The sequence below is a fragment of the Zingiber officinale genome, chromosome 9B, assembly GCF_018446385.1.
Source record: "Zingiber officinale cultivar Zhangliang chromosome 9B, Zo_v1.1, whole genome shotgun sequence".
NCBI classification, from domain to species: Eukaryota; Viridiplantae; Streptophyta; class Magnoliopsida; order Zingiberales; family Zingiberaceae; genus Zingiber; species Zingiber officinale.
The window spans coordinates 21,733,244-21,748,783 of NC_056003.1; positions in this window are offsets into that span (position 1 = coordinate 21,733,244).

Consider the following 15,540-nt stretch of genomic DNA (forward strand, 5'->3'; position numbering starts at 1 on the left):
TTGGTTTGTAATAAGAGGATTGCTAATCCAAGGTAAAGATGGCGCACAATCTGATTCTCCTCTGGGCGGAGTAGCCTCTTACAGCATTGACAGTACAAAAGAATAGAAAGCACAGAAAGAAATGAATTACAAGTGAGTTAATTTGACTGTGCAGATCAGTGCTATATTTATAGCACTGGTCGGGGCACCCAGAATGGGTTCCGGGCGCCCTGGGGGATAAAATTTTATCCCCCAACGATCAGATCGCGTTTGACGCGATCCTGGTCAAAATCCAGGTCCGGGCACCCGGAAGGGTTCCGGGCGCCCCGGGCTGCTCAGGGCGCCCCGGACTGCTCAGGGCCCCTGAGCCCTGAAGTCAACATAGGTTGACTTTTTCGTCTCCGGTTCAGCTCGTCTCGGTCTGGGTCTTGTTCGCTCCGGCTCCGCTAGCTTGGCTGATTTCGGCCATCCGAAATAGGGCTCACCCGAACCCAAGTTCCGGCCTTTTCCTCGAGCAGCCTTCCTTCCCGGTTTCTCGTCCCTCGAACACCACACACGTTCTTCTCGTCCACCGGTGTACTCTTCCGCGGTTACCTCGTCCCTCGGACGCACCGAGCCCGTCGGCTCTCTCCCCGTGCCGTCCTTCTCGTTAGCCGTGTCTTCCGCTCGACTTCTTGTGTTCCTAAGCTCCTGCACACTTAGACACAAGGGTTAAACAAACACAGGACCTAACTTAACTTGTTTGATCACATCAAAACACTTGGGGTTCCAACAATCTCCCCCTTTTTGATGTGAGCAACCCAAGTTAAGTTAGGGTAAACATATGCAATAGAAACAATTTATATTCAAATAAGTCCAAATATTTTTCAATTGAAAAATTATATTACCTCCCTCTAGACTTAACATATTTCTCCCCTTTTGATCACATAAAAATTGGGGTTATAAACAAACCTAAGGTAAAAAAAAACTTTAAGTAAAACATTTTTCAGAAAAAAACAGTCAAAGTGTTTAACAAAATTTTTCTAAAATTTTAAGTTTGAAACTTATTTCAACATTTCCTAAAATTTTTTTCTAATTTTCAGAAAAAATTTCTAAGTTAATTTTCATAAGAAACAATTTTAAGTCAATATTTTTTTAAAATAAATTCTAAGTCAATTAAAAAAAAATTCTAAGGCAATATTATCAAATTTTTTTTTCTTTTAAATATTAAGGCAAAGAAAATTCTAAGTTAACATTCATAAAAAAAATTTCTAAGTCAATTTTCATAAATAATTTCTAAGGTAAAAAAAAATTCTAAGTCAAGTTAAAAAAAAAAAATTTAACAGAAATTGAATAACTCTTTTTTAAAGCATTAAGTAATTTAAATTAATACTTTTTCAGTTAGTTAATTAAACTTTTCATTTCGATATTTGGCTTCCAGGTCATGGCGAGGCACTAGGCCTTCTTGGTTATTGGAGCAACAACCACTTCCTTAGACAAAGCCTTATAAAGAAATTAGTTGTTTAATTTTCTTGCTGAAAATGCTAAGTCTAATTTTAATTTTAAATTAAACAGGTTTTTGGAACCCAATAGAGGTTCCTACTTACAGGATTAACCAAATATTTCCTAGGTACATAGACTTTTGATATATTTCTAATTTGATTTTGATGAAATCTATAATACCAATTTAAACCTCTATAATTTCTAAAAGTAGAAATATTTGAACCATTAGATTTTTTCAATCTTTCTATTTCTTCTTTTAGTTTTTCATTTTCAATTTTTCAAAATCCTCTATAAGACATGATTTTGCCAAAATTCTTTTTGTTTCTAAAATTTCATTTTCTAATTTGCTATTTTTATTTTCTAATTTATACATGGATTTAGTCATTGCCTTAATACCAAAGTAAAGTTCATTAGGGGGTAAGAGGCATACCTCACTTACCATATCAGACTTGAAGCCTGAGTCTCCCCCTGCTTCGCTACTTTCATCTGAGGTCGCTCCCCCTTCATCGATGTTGGGTTCTGATGTACTTTGCCCTTCGTAGCTTGCCATCAGTGCTATCCTGGCATATTCTTGAATCTCGGACTCAGATGATGAAGTGTCGTCCCAAGTGGCTTTTAGGTTTTTATGCTTCTTGGGAATCTTGCCTTTGTCCTTCTTTAGTTCTGGGCAATCTTCTTTTAGATGTCCTTCCTTTTGACACTGGTAGCATCACATCTTTCTTCTATTTCTTGGATTCTTTTTATTCTACATTTCTTTAAATTTATTAGACTTAAAAAACTTTTTAAAGTTTCTTACCATGTATGCTTCCTGATCGTCTTCTGAATCTGACTCGGGTTCATCCTTCTTGGTTGCGTTTAGTGCAATCATCTGGCTTGCTTCCTTTGTTATCCCGGCACACCTGGTTTCATGCAATTCAAGAGTGGAGAACAATTCTTCTAAAGTACTTACCTCCAGATCTTTCAAAATGTAGTAGGCGTCGACGATTGATGTCCATTCTGGAGTTCTGGGAAACGCATTGAGTGCGTAGCGTATGCTGTCCCGATTTGTTACCGTTTCTCCGAGGTTCTCGAGATCAGTAATTGGTTCTTTTACCTTCGAGTGTAGATTGACTACTTTCTCACCTTTTTCTAGACGAATGTTCATCAACTTGTTCCGGAGGATATCTCTTTTGGCGAGCTTCGCTTCAGACATGCCTTCGTGGAGTTCCAGGAACTTCTCCCAAAGTTCTTTAGCAGATGAATAGTTTCCGATGCGGTTGACCTCTTGAGGCGGTAACACGCTCAGCAGGTGATATTCTGCATGACTATTTGCTACAGATTCATTCTGCTCCTTCTTTGTCCAATTGCTCTCTTCTTTTTCTACTCCATCTTGATTCGTCGGAGCTAAAAAACCATACTTCATTATAAACCGAATTTCGAAATCAGATCTTAGGAATACCTCTATACGACGCTTCCATTCTGTGAAGTTCCCCTCGAATTTTGGTGGAACGATGCTTGGTCCGGCCATCTCGTTGCTTCGATCGGTGGTTAGTCCTCCTGAAGCGCGCCTTGCTCTGATACCACTTGTTGGTCCCTTTGGAGGCCGACAAGAGGGGAGGGGTGAATTGCCCTACAAAAATAAACACAAAACCTTTCTCGGATATATCGACTAATTAACAGACACTTGTAATAATAAAAAGAAGAGACTAAATAAACAGAAATCAGACACAGAGGATTTACTTGGTTTGCAATCAGAGGATTGCTAATCCAAGGCAAAGATGGCGCACAATCTGATTCTCCTCTGGGCGGAGTAGCCACTTACAACGTTGACAGTACAAAAGAATAGAAAGCACAGAAAGAAATGAATTACAAGTGAGTTAATTTGACTGTGCAGATCAGTGCTATATTTATAGCACTGGTCGGGGCGCCCCGAATGGGTTCCGGGCGCCCTGGGGGGGATAAAATTTTATCCCCTAACGATCAGATCGTGTTTGACGTGATCCTGATCAAAATCCAGGTCCGGGCGCCCGGAAGGGTTCCAGGCGCCCCGAGCTGCTCAGGGCGCCCCGGACTGCTCAGGGCGCCCTGAGCCCTGAAGTTAACACAGGTTGACTTTTTCGTCTCCGGTTCAGCTCATCTCGGTCCGGGTCTTGTTCGCTCCGGCTCTGCTAGCTTGGGTGATCTCGACCATCCGGAATAGGGCTCACCCAAACCTAAGTTCCGGCCTTTTCCTCGAGAAGCCTTCCTTCCCGATTTCTCGTCCCTCGAACGCCGCGCACATTCTTCTCGTCCACCGGTGTACTCTTCCGCGGCCACCTCGTCCCTCGGACGCACCGAGCCCGTCGGCTCTCTCCCCGTGCCGTCCTTCTCGTTAGCCACGTCTTCCGCTCGACTTCCTGTGTTCCTAAGCTCCTGCACACTTAGACACAAGGGTTAAACAAACACCGGACCTAACTTAACTTGTTTGATCACATCAAAACACTTAGGGTTCCAACACTTACAATTTCCCCCTTTTTTATGTGGATCAACCCAAGTTAAGTTAGGGTTAAAACAAGATATTAAATTGAAGACATTAAATGAAATGAAACAGTAAATATGCAATATTTTGAGAAAAATACACCTCCCCTTAAACTTAATTTCTAACTCTTCCCCTTTGGTCACGTTAAAAGTAGGGATTTCTTACTAAATTAAGTTAAAATTAAAGTCTAAGGAATTTATACTTGAAAATTAAAACTAGTGACTTACACCAAGGAAAAAATTTATACTCAAAATTCTGATTTTATGATTAAAAATCAATTTTAAACAAAAATAATTCAAAAATTATTTTATTTCTTGAAAAATTCTAAAATTTTTTGTAATGGTTAATCAGACACATCTAAAATTGAGATAAAATTTTCAAAAAAAAAAAGTAAAATAAATTTAAGTGGTAAATAATTATTTACTACAGAAAGATGAATTTTTCTTAAAATTGCAAAAAAAAAAGTTTTGAGGTTCGAAAAAATCTTGATTTTTTTTGAGAATATAATAGAGTAAATATTTTTTTTTAAAAAAATAAATTTTCAAAAATTAAGTATTTGAGAAATTTTAATATTAAAAGTTAGTATTTTAATAGAAAATTCATATAAAATTCAATAGCAATAAAAAAAATTTCTTGGACAGAGAATGTGATGAATTTTCACATAAAAATAAATTTTGTAAAAATAACTTTGTGAGATATTTTTAATTTGTAAGATATAATATTTAAAAGAAAATTCATAAAAAATAATACAATGGTGAAACAATTTTAAAATTTTTCAACCAATAAGAAATAAAATCCTCTTTTGAAAAAAATTAATAACTAATTAATTTTGAATAGAAATTGTACAAAGAAATTTATTTTAGCACATTGGGGAATTAAAAGATAAATATTAAATCAAATTGAAATTAGAAAGATGCATAATGTAAACTAAGCATGATTTTATAACCCAACATAGGTTCCTTCTAACTGGGTTAATCAGATATTTTCTAGGGATATATGTTTTTATTACTTTTCTGATTTGACCCTTGTGAAACCTATAATACCAATTTAATCCTTTATACTTCCTAAAATTTGAAGCAGAGAAATTGAAACATGCATAATTTTAAAAATTTTCCTTTTGATCTTTTAAATTTGTATTTTAAATTTTTAATTTTTCAAGATCCTCTATTAAGTAAGATTTTACCAAGATTATTTTTATTTCTAAGTTTTTATTTTTCAATTTATCATTTTTTATTTTCAATTTGCACATAGATTTAGATATTGATTCAATATCATAATATAGTTGATCAGGAGGCAAGAGGCATACCTCACTTACCATGTTAGATTTGAAGCTTGATTCTCCCTTACTTCGTTGCATTCATCTGAAGTTGCTCCCCCTTCATTGATGCTAACTTCTGAGGTGCTTTGTTCTTCGTGGCTAGCCATCAGTGCTAATTTGGTATATGCTTCTATTTCTGACTCGGATGATGAGCTTTCGTCCCAAGTGGCCTTGAGATTCTTGTGCCTGTTTTGCTTGGGTCTCTTGTCTTTTTCCTTTTTGAGTTCCGGGCAGTCATCCTTTATGTATCTTTCTTTTTGACATTGGTAGCATCAAACATTTCTTCTATTTCTTGGATTTTTCCTATTCTGCATTTCTTTAAATTTGTTAAATCTAAAAAATTTCCTAAATTTCCTTACCATGTAAGCTTCTTGGTCTCCTTTTGGATCTAAGTCTGATTTGGGTTCATCCTTCTTTGTGGGATTTAGTGCCAGATTCTAGCTTAATTCTTTTGTTATACCTGTACATCTGGTTTCATGTAATTTTACAGTTGAAAAGAATTACTCTAGGGTACTTACCTCCAAATCCTTCGAAATGTAGTAAGCGTCGATTATTGAAGTCCATTCTGAAGTCCTAGGAAAAGCGTTGAGTGCATAGTATACCGAGTCCCGGTTGGTTACCATTTCACTGAGGTTGACCAGTCTGGTGATCAACTCCTTGATCTTCGCGTGTAGTTCGGCTATTTTCTCACCTTTTTCTAGACGGATGTTTGTTAGCTTGTCCCAAAGAATGCCCCATCATGCTAGTTTTGCTTCGGATGTTCCTTCATGAAGTTCCAAAAACTTCTCCCAGAGGTCTTTTTTCGATGTGTAGCTTCTGATGCGATTTACTTCTTGAGGCAGTAATACACTTAATAAGTGATATTCCGCTCTACTGTTGGCTATGAAATCACTTTGCTCCTTCTTCGTCCAGAGGTATTCTTCTTTCTCTACGCCTTGTTGATCTTTTAGAACTGCAAAATCGTACTTAATTATTAAAAGAATTTCAAAGTCAGTTTTTAGGAATATCTCCATTCGACATTTTCAGTGTGCGAACTCCCCCTCAAACTTTGGTGGGATGAGGCTTGGTCTGGCCATTGATTTTGCTTCGGTCTGAGGGTTAGTCCTTCTGAAGCATCCTAGCTATGATACCAATTATTGGTCCCCTGACGGTCGGCTAGAGGGGGGTGAATAGCCTAAAAACACAAATCAAACCTTCCTCAACGTTTTAAACTAAATTAAGAAAACACTTGTATAATAACAGAAAGTAAATGCATAAACTAAAAAGCAGAAGTAAGAGAATTTACTATGTTTACAATCAGAGGATTGTTAATCCTAGACAAATGAAGTACACTCAAATCTCCTTTGGATGGAGTAGCCTCTTTACAACGTTGGTAGCTTATAAACGTAGTAGAGAAGAACTAGAAGTGTAAGTACAAAAGTTTTTACAAGTGTTGTTCTGACTACAGAAATCAAGACTACATTTATAGGCCTGATTCGGGCCCCTAGGTGTGAATAAAAGTTTATCCACGTCACAACAGATCATGACAGAATGGGTCTAGATAAAATTTTTGGTTCGGAAGCCTGGAAGGGTTCCGGGTGCCCGAACCACCTTTACCCAGGGGTGTCTTGGCGAGGTGCCCCGGCTGAACTAGACCGGTCTAGGCGCTCGAACCATAATCAACTTCAAGTTGACTTTTCATCCAGGTCTTCTGCTCCGACTCCGGTCGCTTGGGTGATTTCGGCCATCCAGAATAGGGCTCACCCGAACCCATTTTCTGGCCTTCTTGAGCAGTCTTCCGCTCTGGCTTCTCGTCCCTCAGAAATGCCGCACGCCTCCTTCTTGTCCACCAGTATATTATGTTGGATCGAGACGTGCTAGAGGGGGGTGAATAGCGCTCGTGACTTTCACTTTTTATATTCGAAAAACGTACGAGTAAAGAGCAGCGGAATTAGAAAACATAACACAGAAGGACCCAAGTATTTACTTGGTTCGGAGCCTAGGGCGACTCCTACTCCAAGGCCCACGATCGTTGATCACTTTCGGTGGGCAACAACTATAATATCGCAAAAGATTATAATTGAATATTACAATTAAATGCACTAGAAATTATACTGGCAATTAGAAATCAAAAAACTGAAGCTCCAAGTTGTCGGTGGCTTGTTACAACACTTCTGGAATGTCTCTTGAGCAGCACGCGGAAGAAGGATCGCTTGGGAATTGATGATCTGAGCTGCTGGTCGAGACTTGCATATAATGGTTGTTGAAGGCACCTCAAAGTCCCTTGAGGGCTCCTCCATCATTACCAAGTCAGCCGCGTGGATGAGCGCAGAAGAAGTCCTCGCTAATCCTCTTGAAGGCGCCTCCATACCCCTTGAAGGTGCCTTCAAGCCTGTCCGAGGCGCCTCAAGCTTCCATTAGGGCACCTCCAGCCTTGCTGCACACACATCTTCTTCTTTGCACCCGAGGCATCTCCAAGCTCCATGAGGGCGCCTCGGGTATTGTTCATCCGAGGCACAAAGTGCTCTTTTGTGCTTGCAAGATAGGTTAGTCCACAGAAAAAAATATATCATGCAAAACAAAGTTAGCACATAAATAATAACGTAAACAAGAATGTATGATAGTCACCGGACTATCCGGTTCTGACTTCGAATTTTTGACCGAAAATCCTAGGTCGAACCGACTCCTACTATTCCCTCTATGGGGAATGCGTCCTCACCTACTCCACTCAGGAGAGCATACCAAATGCCAATCTGGTCCTCCAGACCGACTGTTCTTTCTACCTAGGGTTACCACCCCCTAGGGTTTTTCACCACCTAGGGTTATCTCTCCCTAGGACCTAAGGTTACCCCCTCCCCCCCACTTAGGATTTCCACCACCTAGGGTTACCACCCCCTAGGACCTAAGATTGCCGTCCCTTAGGGTTTTTCACTACCTAGGGTTACCACCTCCTAGGGTTTTTTACCTGCCTAACCGCAATTAGGACTTTCCTGCAAACTTATTCACACACGTTAGATAACAAAGAATCTTAACTTTGAATCCCTTTGCCATTATCAAAACTTAGGTTCGATCGTCGGATGCTTCCCGCACCAACATATTCTTCTGCAGCGCCTCATCCCTCAGACACACTGAGCCCGTCAGCTCTCTCCTGTGTCGTCCTTCTCGCTAGCTGTGTCTTTCGCTCGACTTCCTGTGCTCCTAAGCTCCTACACACTTAGACACAAGGCATCAAAATAATAACAGGACCTAACTTGACTTGGTTGATCATATCAAAACCATCACGGAGTACTTATAAAGATGATGAGTCTGAATATGATTCAAGCCATGAATTCATACTCATTTCTGAATGCCCCAATGAGGTAAATTATGACTTGTCTACTACCTTCTTTAAAATTATAGCATGCATGAATAGAAAATTAATAAAATCAAAAACACAAATTAATCAACTCCTTAATGAAAATCAAAATCTAAAAGAACAACTAAAATCAAACTCAATTACTGAACCAGTTTAATCTAGAAATTCAGTTTAATCTAGAAATTCAATTCAAGTTGCAAAACTTGAGGAGGAAAATTTCAAATTGAAAAGTGAAGTTGTTGAGTTGAGGGAATTTTTAGAAAAATTCATAACAAGATCTAAATACATAGATATGATACTTAGATCACAACTAGCCGTGTATAATAAATCCGAACTTAGATATATGTCCAGCTCGACAAATAAAATATTTATATCACTAGTAACCCAAAATAGGAAACAAACAAAAGTTTGAGTTCCAAAAGCTTGTCTAACTAAGCAACTAGGACTTAATCAATACTATATACTCAAAAATAAAATTCACTACCTAAAACCAAATCAAAATAAACCCAATAATTCAAAATCAAACCCAAAAATAAAACTTAAACCTACTAGTTCAAATCTAAAATATAAAATAAAATCAAAACAAATCAAATTCAAACCAAAGAACTAAAGTTAAATTAAATGACTACAAAATCAAATTAAATTCAAGCTATAATCAAGTTTATTATAACTATAAAATAAATCAACACAAACCTAAAATTTAACCTAAGTTCAATAATTCAGGGGTAGACACTAAACTTGAGGCCTCCAAAATAATAGTTTACCCAACTGGTAATTAGGACTAGATAACTTAGGGACTAATTTAACCTAACAAACAGTACTAGAGAAGTTTAGGATGATAGTAGGTTAAGGAAGCTCTATCTATGCACGTTTAGGAAGAATCATATGTGTTTGACCTGGTGTATTTGGCTTAGTAGAACTAACTGAAGCTACCCCTTACCAATCTAAATTTGTTAGACCAAAGTTTTGTGTTAAGTTTTTTGGGCAGGACTATTTAAATAATCTCGAAACGTGATTACTCTAATGATGTCTGTGTGACTCACCACAACTTAGAAATTTATTCAAAAAATGCCTGCTTGATTAACCCAAAGCTAAACTTGAATCTAACATAAATTAAACCAACCCCTAAAAATTGAATTTAACTCATCTCATAAAATGATAAGATACCTCTGAAAACTTAGATTGAGTGAGATAATTAGATCATTAAAATTTAAATTTAAAACTTAAAATTAAAATTAAACTTAACTTAAAAAATATTAAAATTAAAATCAAATTAAATTTAAACTTAACTTAAAAATATTAAAATCAAATTCAAATTAAATTTAAACTTAACTTAAAAAATATTAAAATTAAATTCAAATTAAAATTTAAACTTAAAACTTAAAATTTAAATTTAAACTTAACTTAAAAAATTTTAAAATTAAAATCAAATTAAAATTAAACTTAAATTAAAATTAAACTCAAACTAAAATGTAAAATTAAACTAAAATTGAATTAAAAATTAACAACTTAAATCCAACTCTAAAAAAAACTTGGTATCAAAGGAGCCTTTGATAGAATTGGAGGTGCCCCGCAGAAGGGCAACAAAACTCCCGCCCAATCTAGTGAAGGCACCTTCAATGCGTTTGAAGGAACCCTCCATAACGCATAAAAGGCGCCTTCCGTTGGCCTGAAGGTGCCTTCAACCTAAATTTTAACAACGAGCAGAGACTTTCTCTGTTCACGAAATCTGAGTAGGGAAGGCGCCTTCCAGCAATTTTTTACACCTCTTTCTCCTCTATTCACCTCTCAAATAACAAACATGCCTCCTACATATACTCTAACTCAATCTATCTAGTTATTTCTCTAAATTTGTGTGTTTTTCTTGAATATTTATATGTATATATTACTTTAGGAAGTGACAAAATGTTATTTCATCCCAGGCTAGTTCTAGTAGTGTCCCCTCTGCCGATGCCAGATTCCTACTGAGCGTCTTAGGCTATATTTTTTGGATCGTACATATGTTGTATTAAAATCTAGATATCTAAGTAGGACATTTTTCCTATTATTGTACCCCAATTATAGAAGTTATAGACTGTTATAAGTTAGATAGATTAGTTTACTATAGTTATTTAGTAAACTTAGACTTATGTGCATAATTTTATAACAACTTAGTTAAAATAGATGACTTGACATACTCCACCAGAGTAGGTGGCAAGGACTTTAGGTTCTCACCCACTCTACTATATGATAGTTTGGGATTTAAGCGGTTTGCATGCCCATTTTTGTGTTATCCTAGTAGGAATTTGTCATTTGGTAAACTCTACTCCCATATTACATTGAATACTATCCATATGTATTTTTTTAGGGAGGAGAGAGTACCTACTGTGACAGACTTAAGGTCTTTCTCTCTTAGGGTTCAAGACTATGTCCTATATAGAGTTTTTACGACCTGCGTTTTATCGATCACATCTTGCAATGTTGTGATGATGCGATCCTCACATTCTTTCCTCCTTTATGAACTATGTCAGTGACTAGACATCGATGTTATATTACATATGTTTCAAAATATCATTCATGCATCTAGTCTCATAACTATGAGACATGTTCATATACCCTATTATCACATTTTGACTTTTATATTTTCGACCATAGGGGTAGATATGACCCAAGGTACACTTACTTCCCTTAGCACGTATGATGAGATTGGTTAGCGTTAGCTTGCATTAGTGCATATAAAGGTTACCGCTCAAGGGGACTGGCTTGGAGAGTGAGTCCTCAGCTAACCGTTCCAAACGAGGCTGAGGAGGATGTCCCACTAATCATACCGACCGAGGTCATGAGGTAGCTACAACCATGGGGGAGGAGATGCCAACATTTACGATTGATGAGCTCTTTGCACCTCTTCCGACTCTGACCCAGCCCTCGACCTCGCTTTCTGTAGAGGATGGCCTTACTAGACTTGAGGAGTCTTCGACATAGATCCGACAGTCAATCTCGGAGGGATTCACCTCTCTTGTGGTGAGATGACCACTGGCTTTAGGCGGCTAGATCTATAGATGCAGACCATACTTCAGGCCTTACAACTGATTGATCAAACCCCACCTCCACCTGCCGATGATGAATAGACATTATTTGTTCAGTGCACTTGTATATATTGTTTATTTACTTGACTTGATCTATCTATTCAGTTACTTATTGACTACCTTATTGTGATAATATAGTGAATTCCTTTTTGAAAATCTAATTAAAGGATAGGATGTGTTTCTCCTTAAACAACTTTTAAATTCTAGAAAAATTCATTAATTATATTTTCTCAAACTCCCATTTCTCTAGTGTTTCAAAATTTATTTTAGCCTTAGTCTAGGATGAATCCCTAGAAAGCATGATCCTATAGATATAGGTAATGAGCATCTTACAAGCACACTAGGTCTACCTTGATTGTGTATTCAAAAACTTAAAATGACGTGAGATGTGTAGGCCTTTTGCTTGGATTTCAGATGCTTATATCAGTGCATCAACATAAGTCTGAGTGAAAAATATAACAGTACATTGATCAAGTTAAGTAGTCCTTTTTCAATAAATTTCTAACTTGATATTATTACTTAATTTAAGTAATCAAGTAAACGCTATCTTCTGGTAATTAGTTAATAACTAAAGGTTAGACATTTAAGGAAAATTTGTAGATGAATATTATTTTTAAAGTAATATCAGGTTAAGGGGGGATATTTGAAAACTGCTTTTAAAAGATTTGTTTTCAAATTGTTGATTTATAAATTCTTTTGAAACTTTATTGAAAAGTATTTTGCAAATACTTCCAAAATTCTTTAAAGATGTTTTGAAAATTACTTTTTACTCTAATTGTAGAGCTTATTCAAAAATTTGCTTCAAATTTACATTGAAAAACCTTTGAAAAATGCATTTTCACAATGTTCCCTTAGCTAATTGCTTTGAAAATATTTTGAAAAAACAATTTGAAAAATTCTTTTCAAAAGTTACTTTGCAAAATTAAAATTTAAAAATTACTTAAAATTTAAAAATTACTTTGCAACACCATCTTGAAAATTATTTTAAAAATTACTTTTGAAAAGTGTTTTGAAATTTATCTTGAAAAATGATTTACAAAATTCATGCACAGTTTATCCTTGTAAAATGTTTTGTTTTTGAAAAATTTTAATTTTCAAAATTTTGAAAACCTTTCGCAAAATTTTGACAATTTCCTTAAATACTTTGAAAAAATTTCTTATCATTAACTTCTTTCAATTTTCTTATCATTAACTTCTCCCTAAAATGGATCTGCAAGTTTTTAAGACAAACTTTACCTTTGAAAAATGTGTTACTTGATATACCTACGTGTTTTAATTTTTCTACATCCTCCCTTTTATTTGCTTACACTTGCTAAGGTGTATAATTTTTGATGAATGTCAAAGGGGAAGGGCAAGGGTTAAGTAACAAAACCTAAAGGTAAAATTAAAAATTTTAAAATCTTAACCCTAAAATGCTCAAGAGAATAAAATAGAATTTACTTAGTTTTTTCTTCTTGAATGATTTTTTATTGCTATTTCTTTTTGCATATTTTTCTAGCTTTAACCCAGGTTGTCATTGCATCAAAAAGGGAGAGATTGTTTGTGCAGTTGACACAAATAATCAAACTTAAGTTTTGATGAATGACAAATGGATGAAAGTTAGATATATTGTGTGATCTAACCTTTTATACCAAGTGTGCAGTACTTGACTGGTCTGACACCAAGCTGAAATCTAAGTAGGTCTGGAGGACCTGATAGCTGGTGTAAAAGTCTAGATAAATCAAGAAGTAATCCGATATATGACAAGAAATTCGACTGGGTCCGCGGGACTTGACAACTGACCGAAATCCAGTTGGGTCCGCAGACCTAACAACTGGCGGGAAGACTTGGTAGACCATGAGGGAGTCAAACAGTTCTGCATGGTAAGTAAAGTAAGTCACTGGAGGAGAGTGTTCCAGTGAGGACGAGTTATATTTGGGGACTTTAGGCGTAGGTTCAATTTAGATCCATTTTGGAAACCTAAATTGAGACCGTGATTAGATCCTGGTCTCAGGAAAATAGAATCTAATTAATACTGTTATTTTATTATTGTGCTAACTTCGTCTTATAGGGTATACTTCATTTTGTTGAACTAACACATTTTGCAAGGTGAAAGGAGTATAAAATACCTTGAGTGAACAGTACTCGAGGTGCCTTCCATGTGAAAGAAGCGCCTTTAGTTGGGCGATAGAAGGTGCTTTGGAGAGCCTTGAAGGCGCCTTGGGTCGGATAAGGCAAAAGACTTCGTCGATGATAAGAGCCAAATTTTTGGGGATAAAACCTTGGGGTTGAAGACGCCTTCCATTGGCTTGAAGACGCCTTCAATGCTCAATAAAAGGGCTACTCGATCAAGGCTTCAAACACACTTCTTCTACGAGCTTCTACGCAATCATGCAACGTTTCGACTACTCCAACTTCGTGCTGCTGTTCTCTACAACCCTGCTATATTTGACTATCACAGACAGACCACCACCAACACACGAGCGTTCTTACTTTGATATCTTTGTGTTGGTAATTTATTTTACAGTTATATTTATTATACATATCTACAAAAGGAAAGTGTAGGACTGTTACACTTTCTATCTTATTTCTTTGTATTCGATCACTCTTCCGGTGCTTCCGGAAGAGGAGTTAGTGGATTATCCATTGATAGATTTAAAGGATCTAGGTCTTGGAGTAGGGGTTACCGAAGTCTTCGAACCAAGTAAAATCGTTTGAGTTCTTATTTTTTTCGTTTCTATTTTTATTTTTTCTGCTATGTACTTATTTTATAAATAAAAAAAGACAAACTTTTAAAACCACTCGATTCATCCTGGCTTTTATATGCACAATGACTCTACAATAATCACTTTCACACTGCTACAATTTAAATTGTGAGAATACAATATACAGTCATATTGCATGGAAAAAATGAAAAAGAAGTTTATACTGTTCGTAGGAATTGAATCTTCATGGTTTATTATTGATTTGTTACTATAATCTTTATATTTTGAGAGATATTAGGTTATAAAGAGAAAAAATGAGAGAAAAGAGAAGGGCGGAGGAGGGAGAAAGAGAAGAGGAAGATTTATAAATTTACTAAAAGAAGGGTATTTTTAACTTTTCACCTAAGATATTTTTAGGAAAAAAATTGAGATTTGTTTAGCCAATGTTGGTAGAAAAGGTGGAAACATGAGTTGCCAGTTCTATGGAGTCCCAAATGTGAATAATAATAATAATAATAAATTCTCCTTGAATTTTAAAATACATCTCGAATTCTCTATTTTCGTTTATTAGTTCTAGAAATCTATTTGATTCTGATGAAGCCATGAAGGGGATTAAACCCAGACCATTTTACTGAAATCTCCAGTATTAGCTGGAGGTCGTATGAGTTCAATAATAGCATGTACTTTCAAATGTTATTGCAGTTGCTACCCCAATAATAACATAATAATATGTGTTTTTGTGTTTGGTTAATATTTTTTTAATCCGGTATCCAATGTTCCAAATCAATTAATTTTAAAGATGACAATTCAATCTCATATAAATTTTTTACCGACCGCACGTATAAATTAGAAAACACTTAACAGAGGTCCATTGAAACGGCACATTCTTAGAATCATCATCTCAATAAAAAAAATTCTTATAATTCACCGCGGTTAGAATTTGACATTTAAATATCTAATTAACCGCTTAAACAAGCTAACCGCCCCCTGTGTTTGCTTAATATTTTTGTAGATCAAGATGAATGATTTGAGAAACTGTAAGATTTTTAAACAGAATTAAAGAATCCTTTCAGAAAACAAAGATTGCGGTCGGTATATATCTTCGAGCAATTACATAATTAACGAAAAGAGATTTAACGATGAAACGTGAAAACAAAGATATGAAACTTCAATCCGATGAT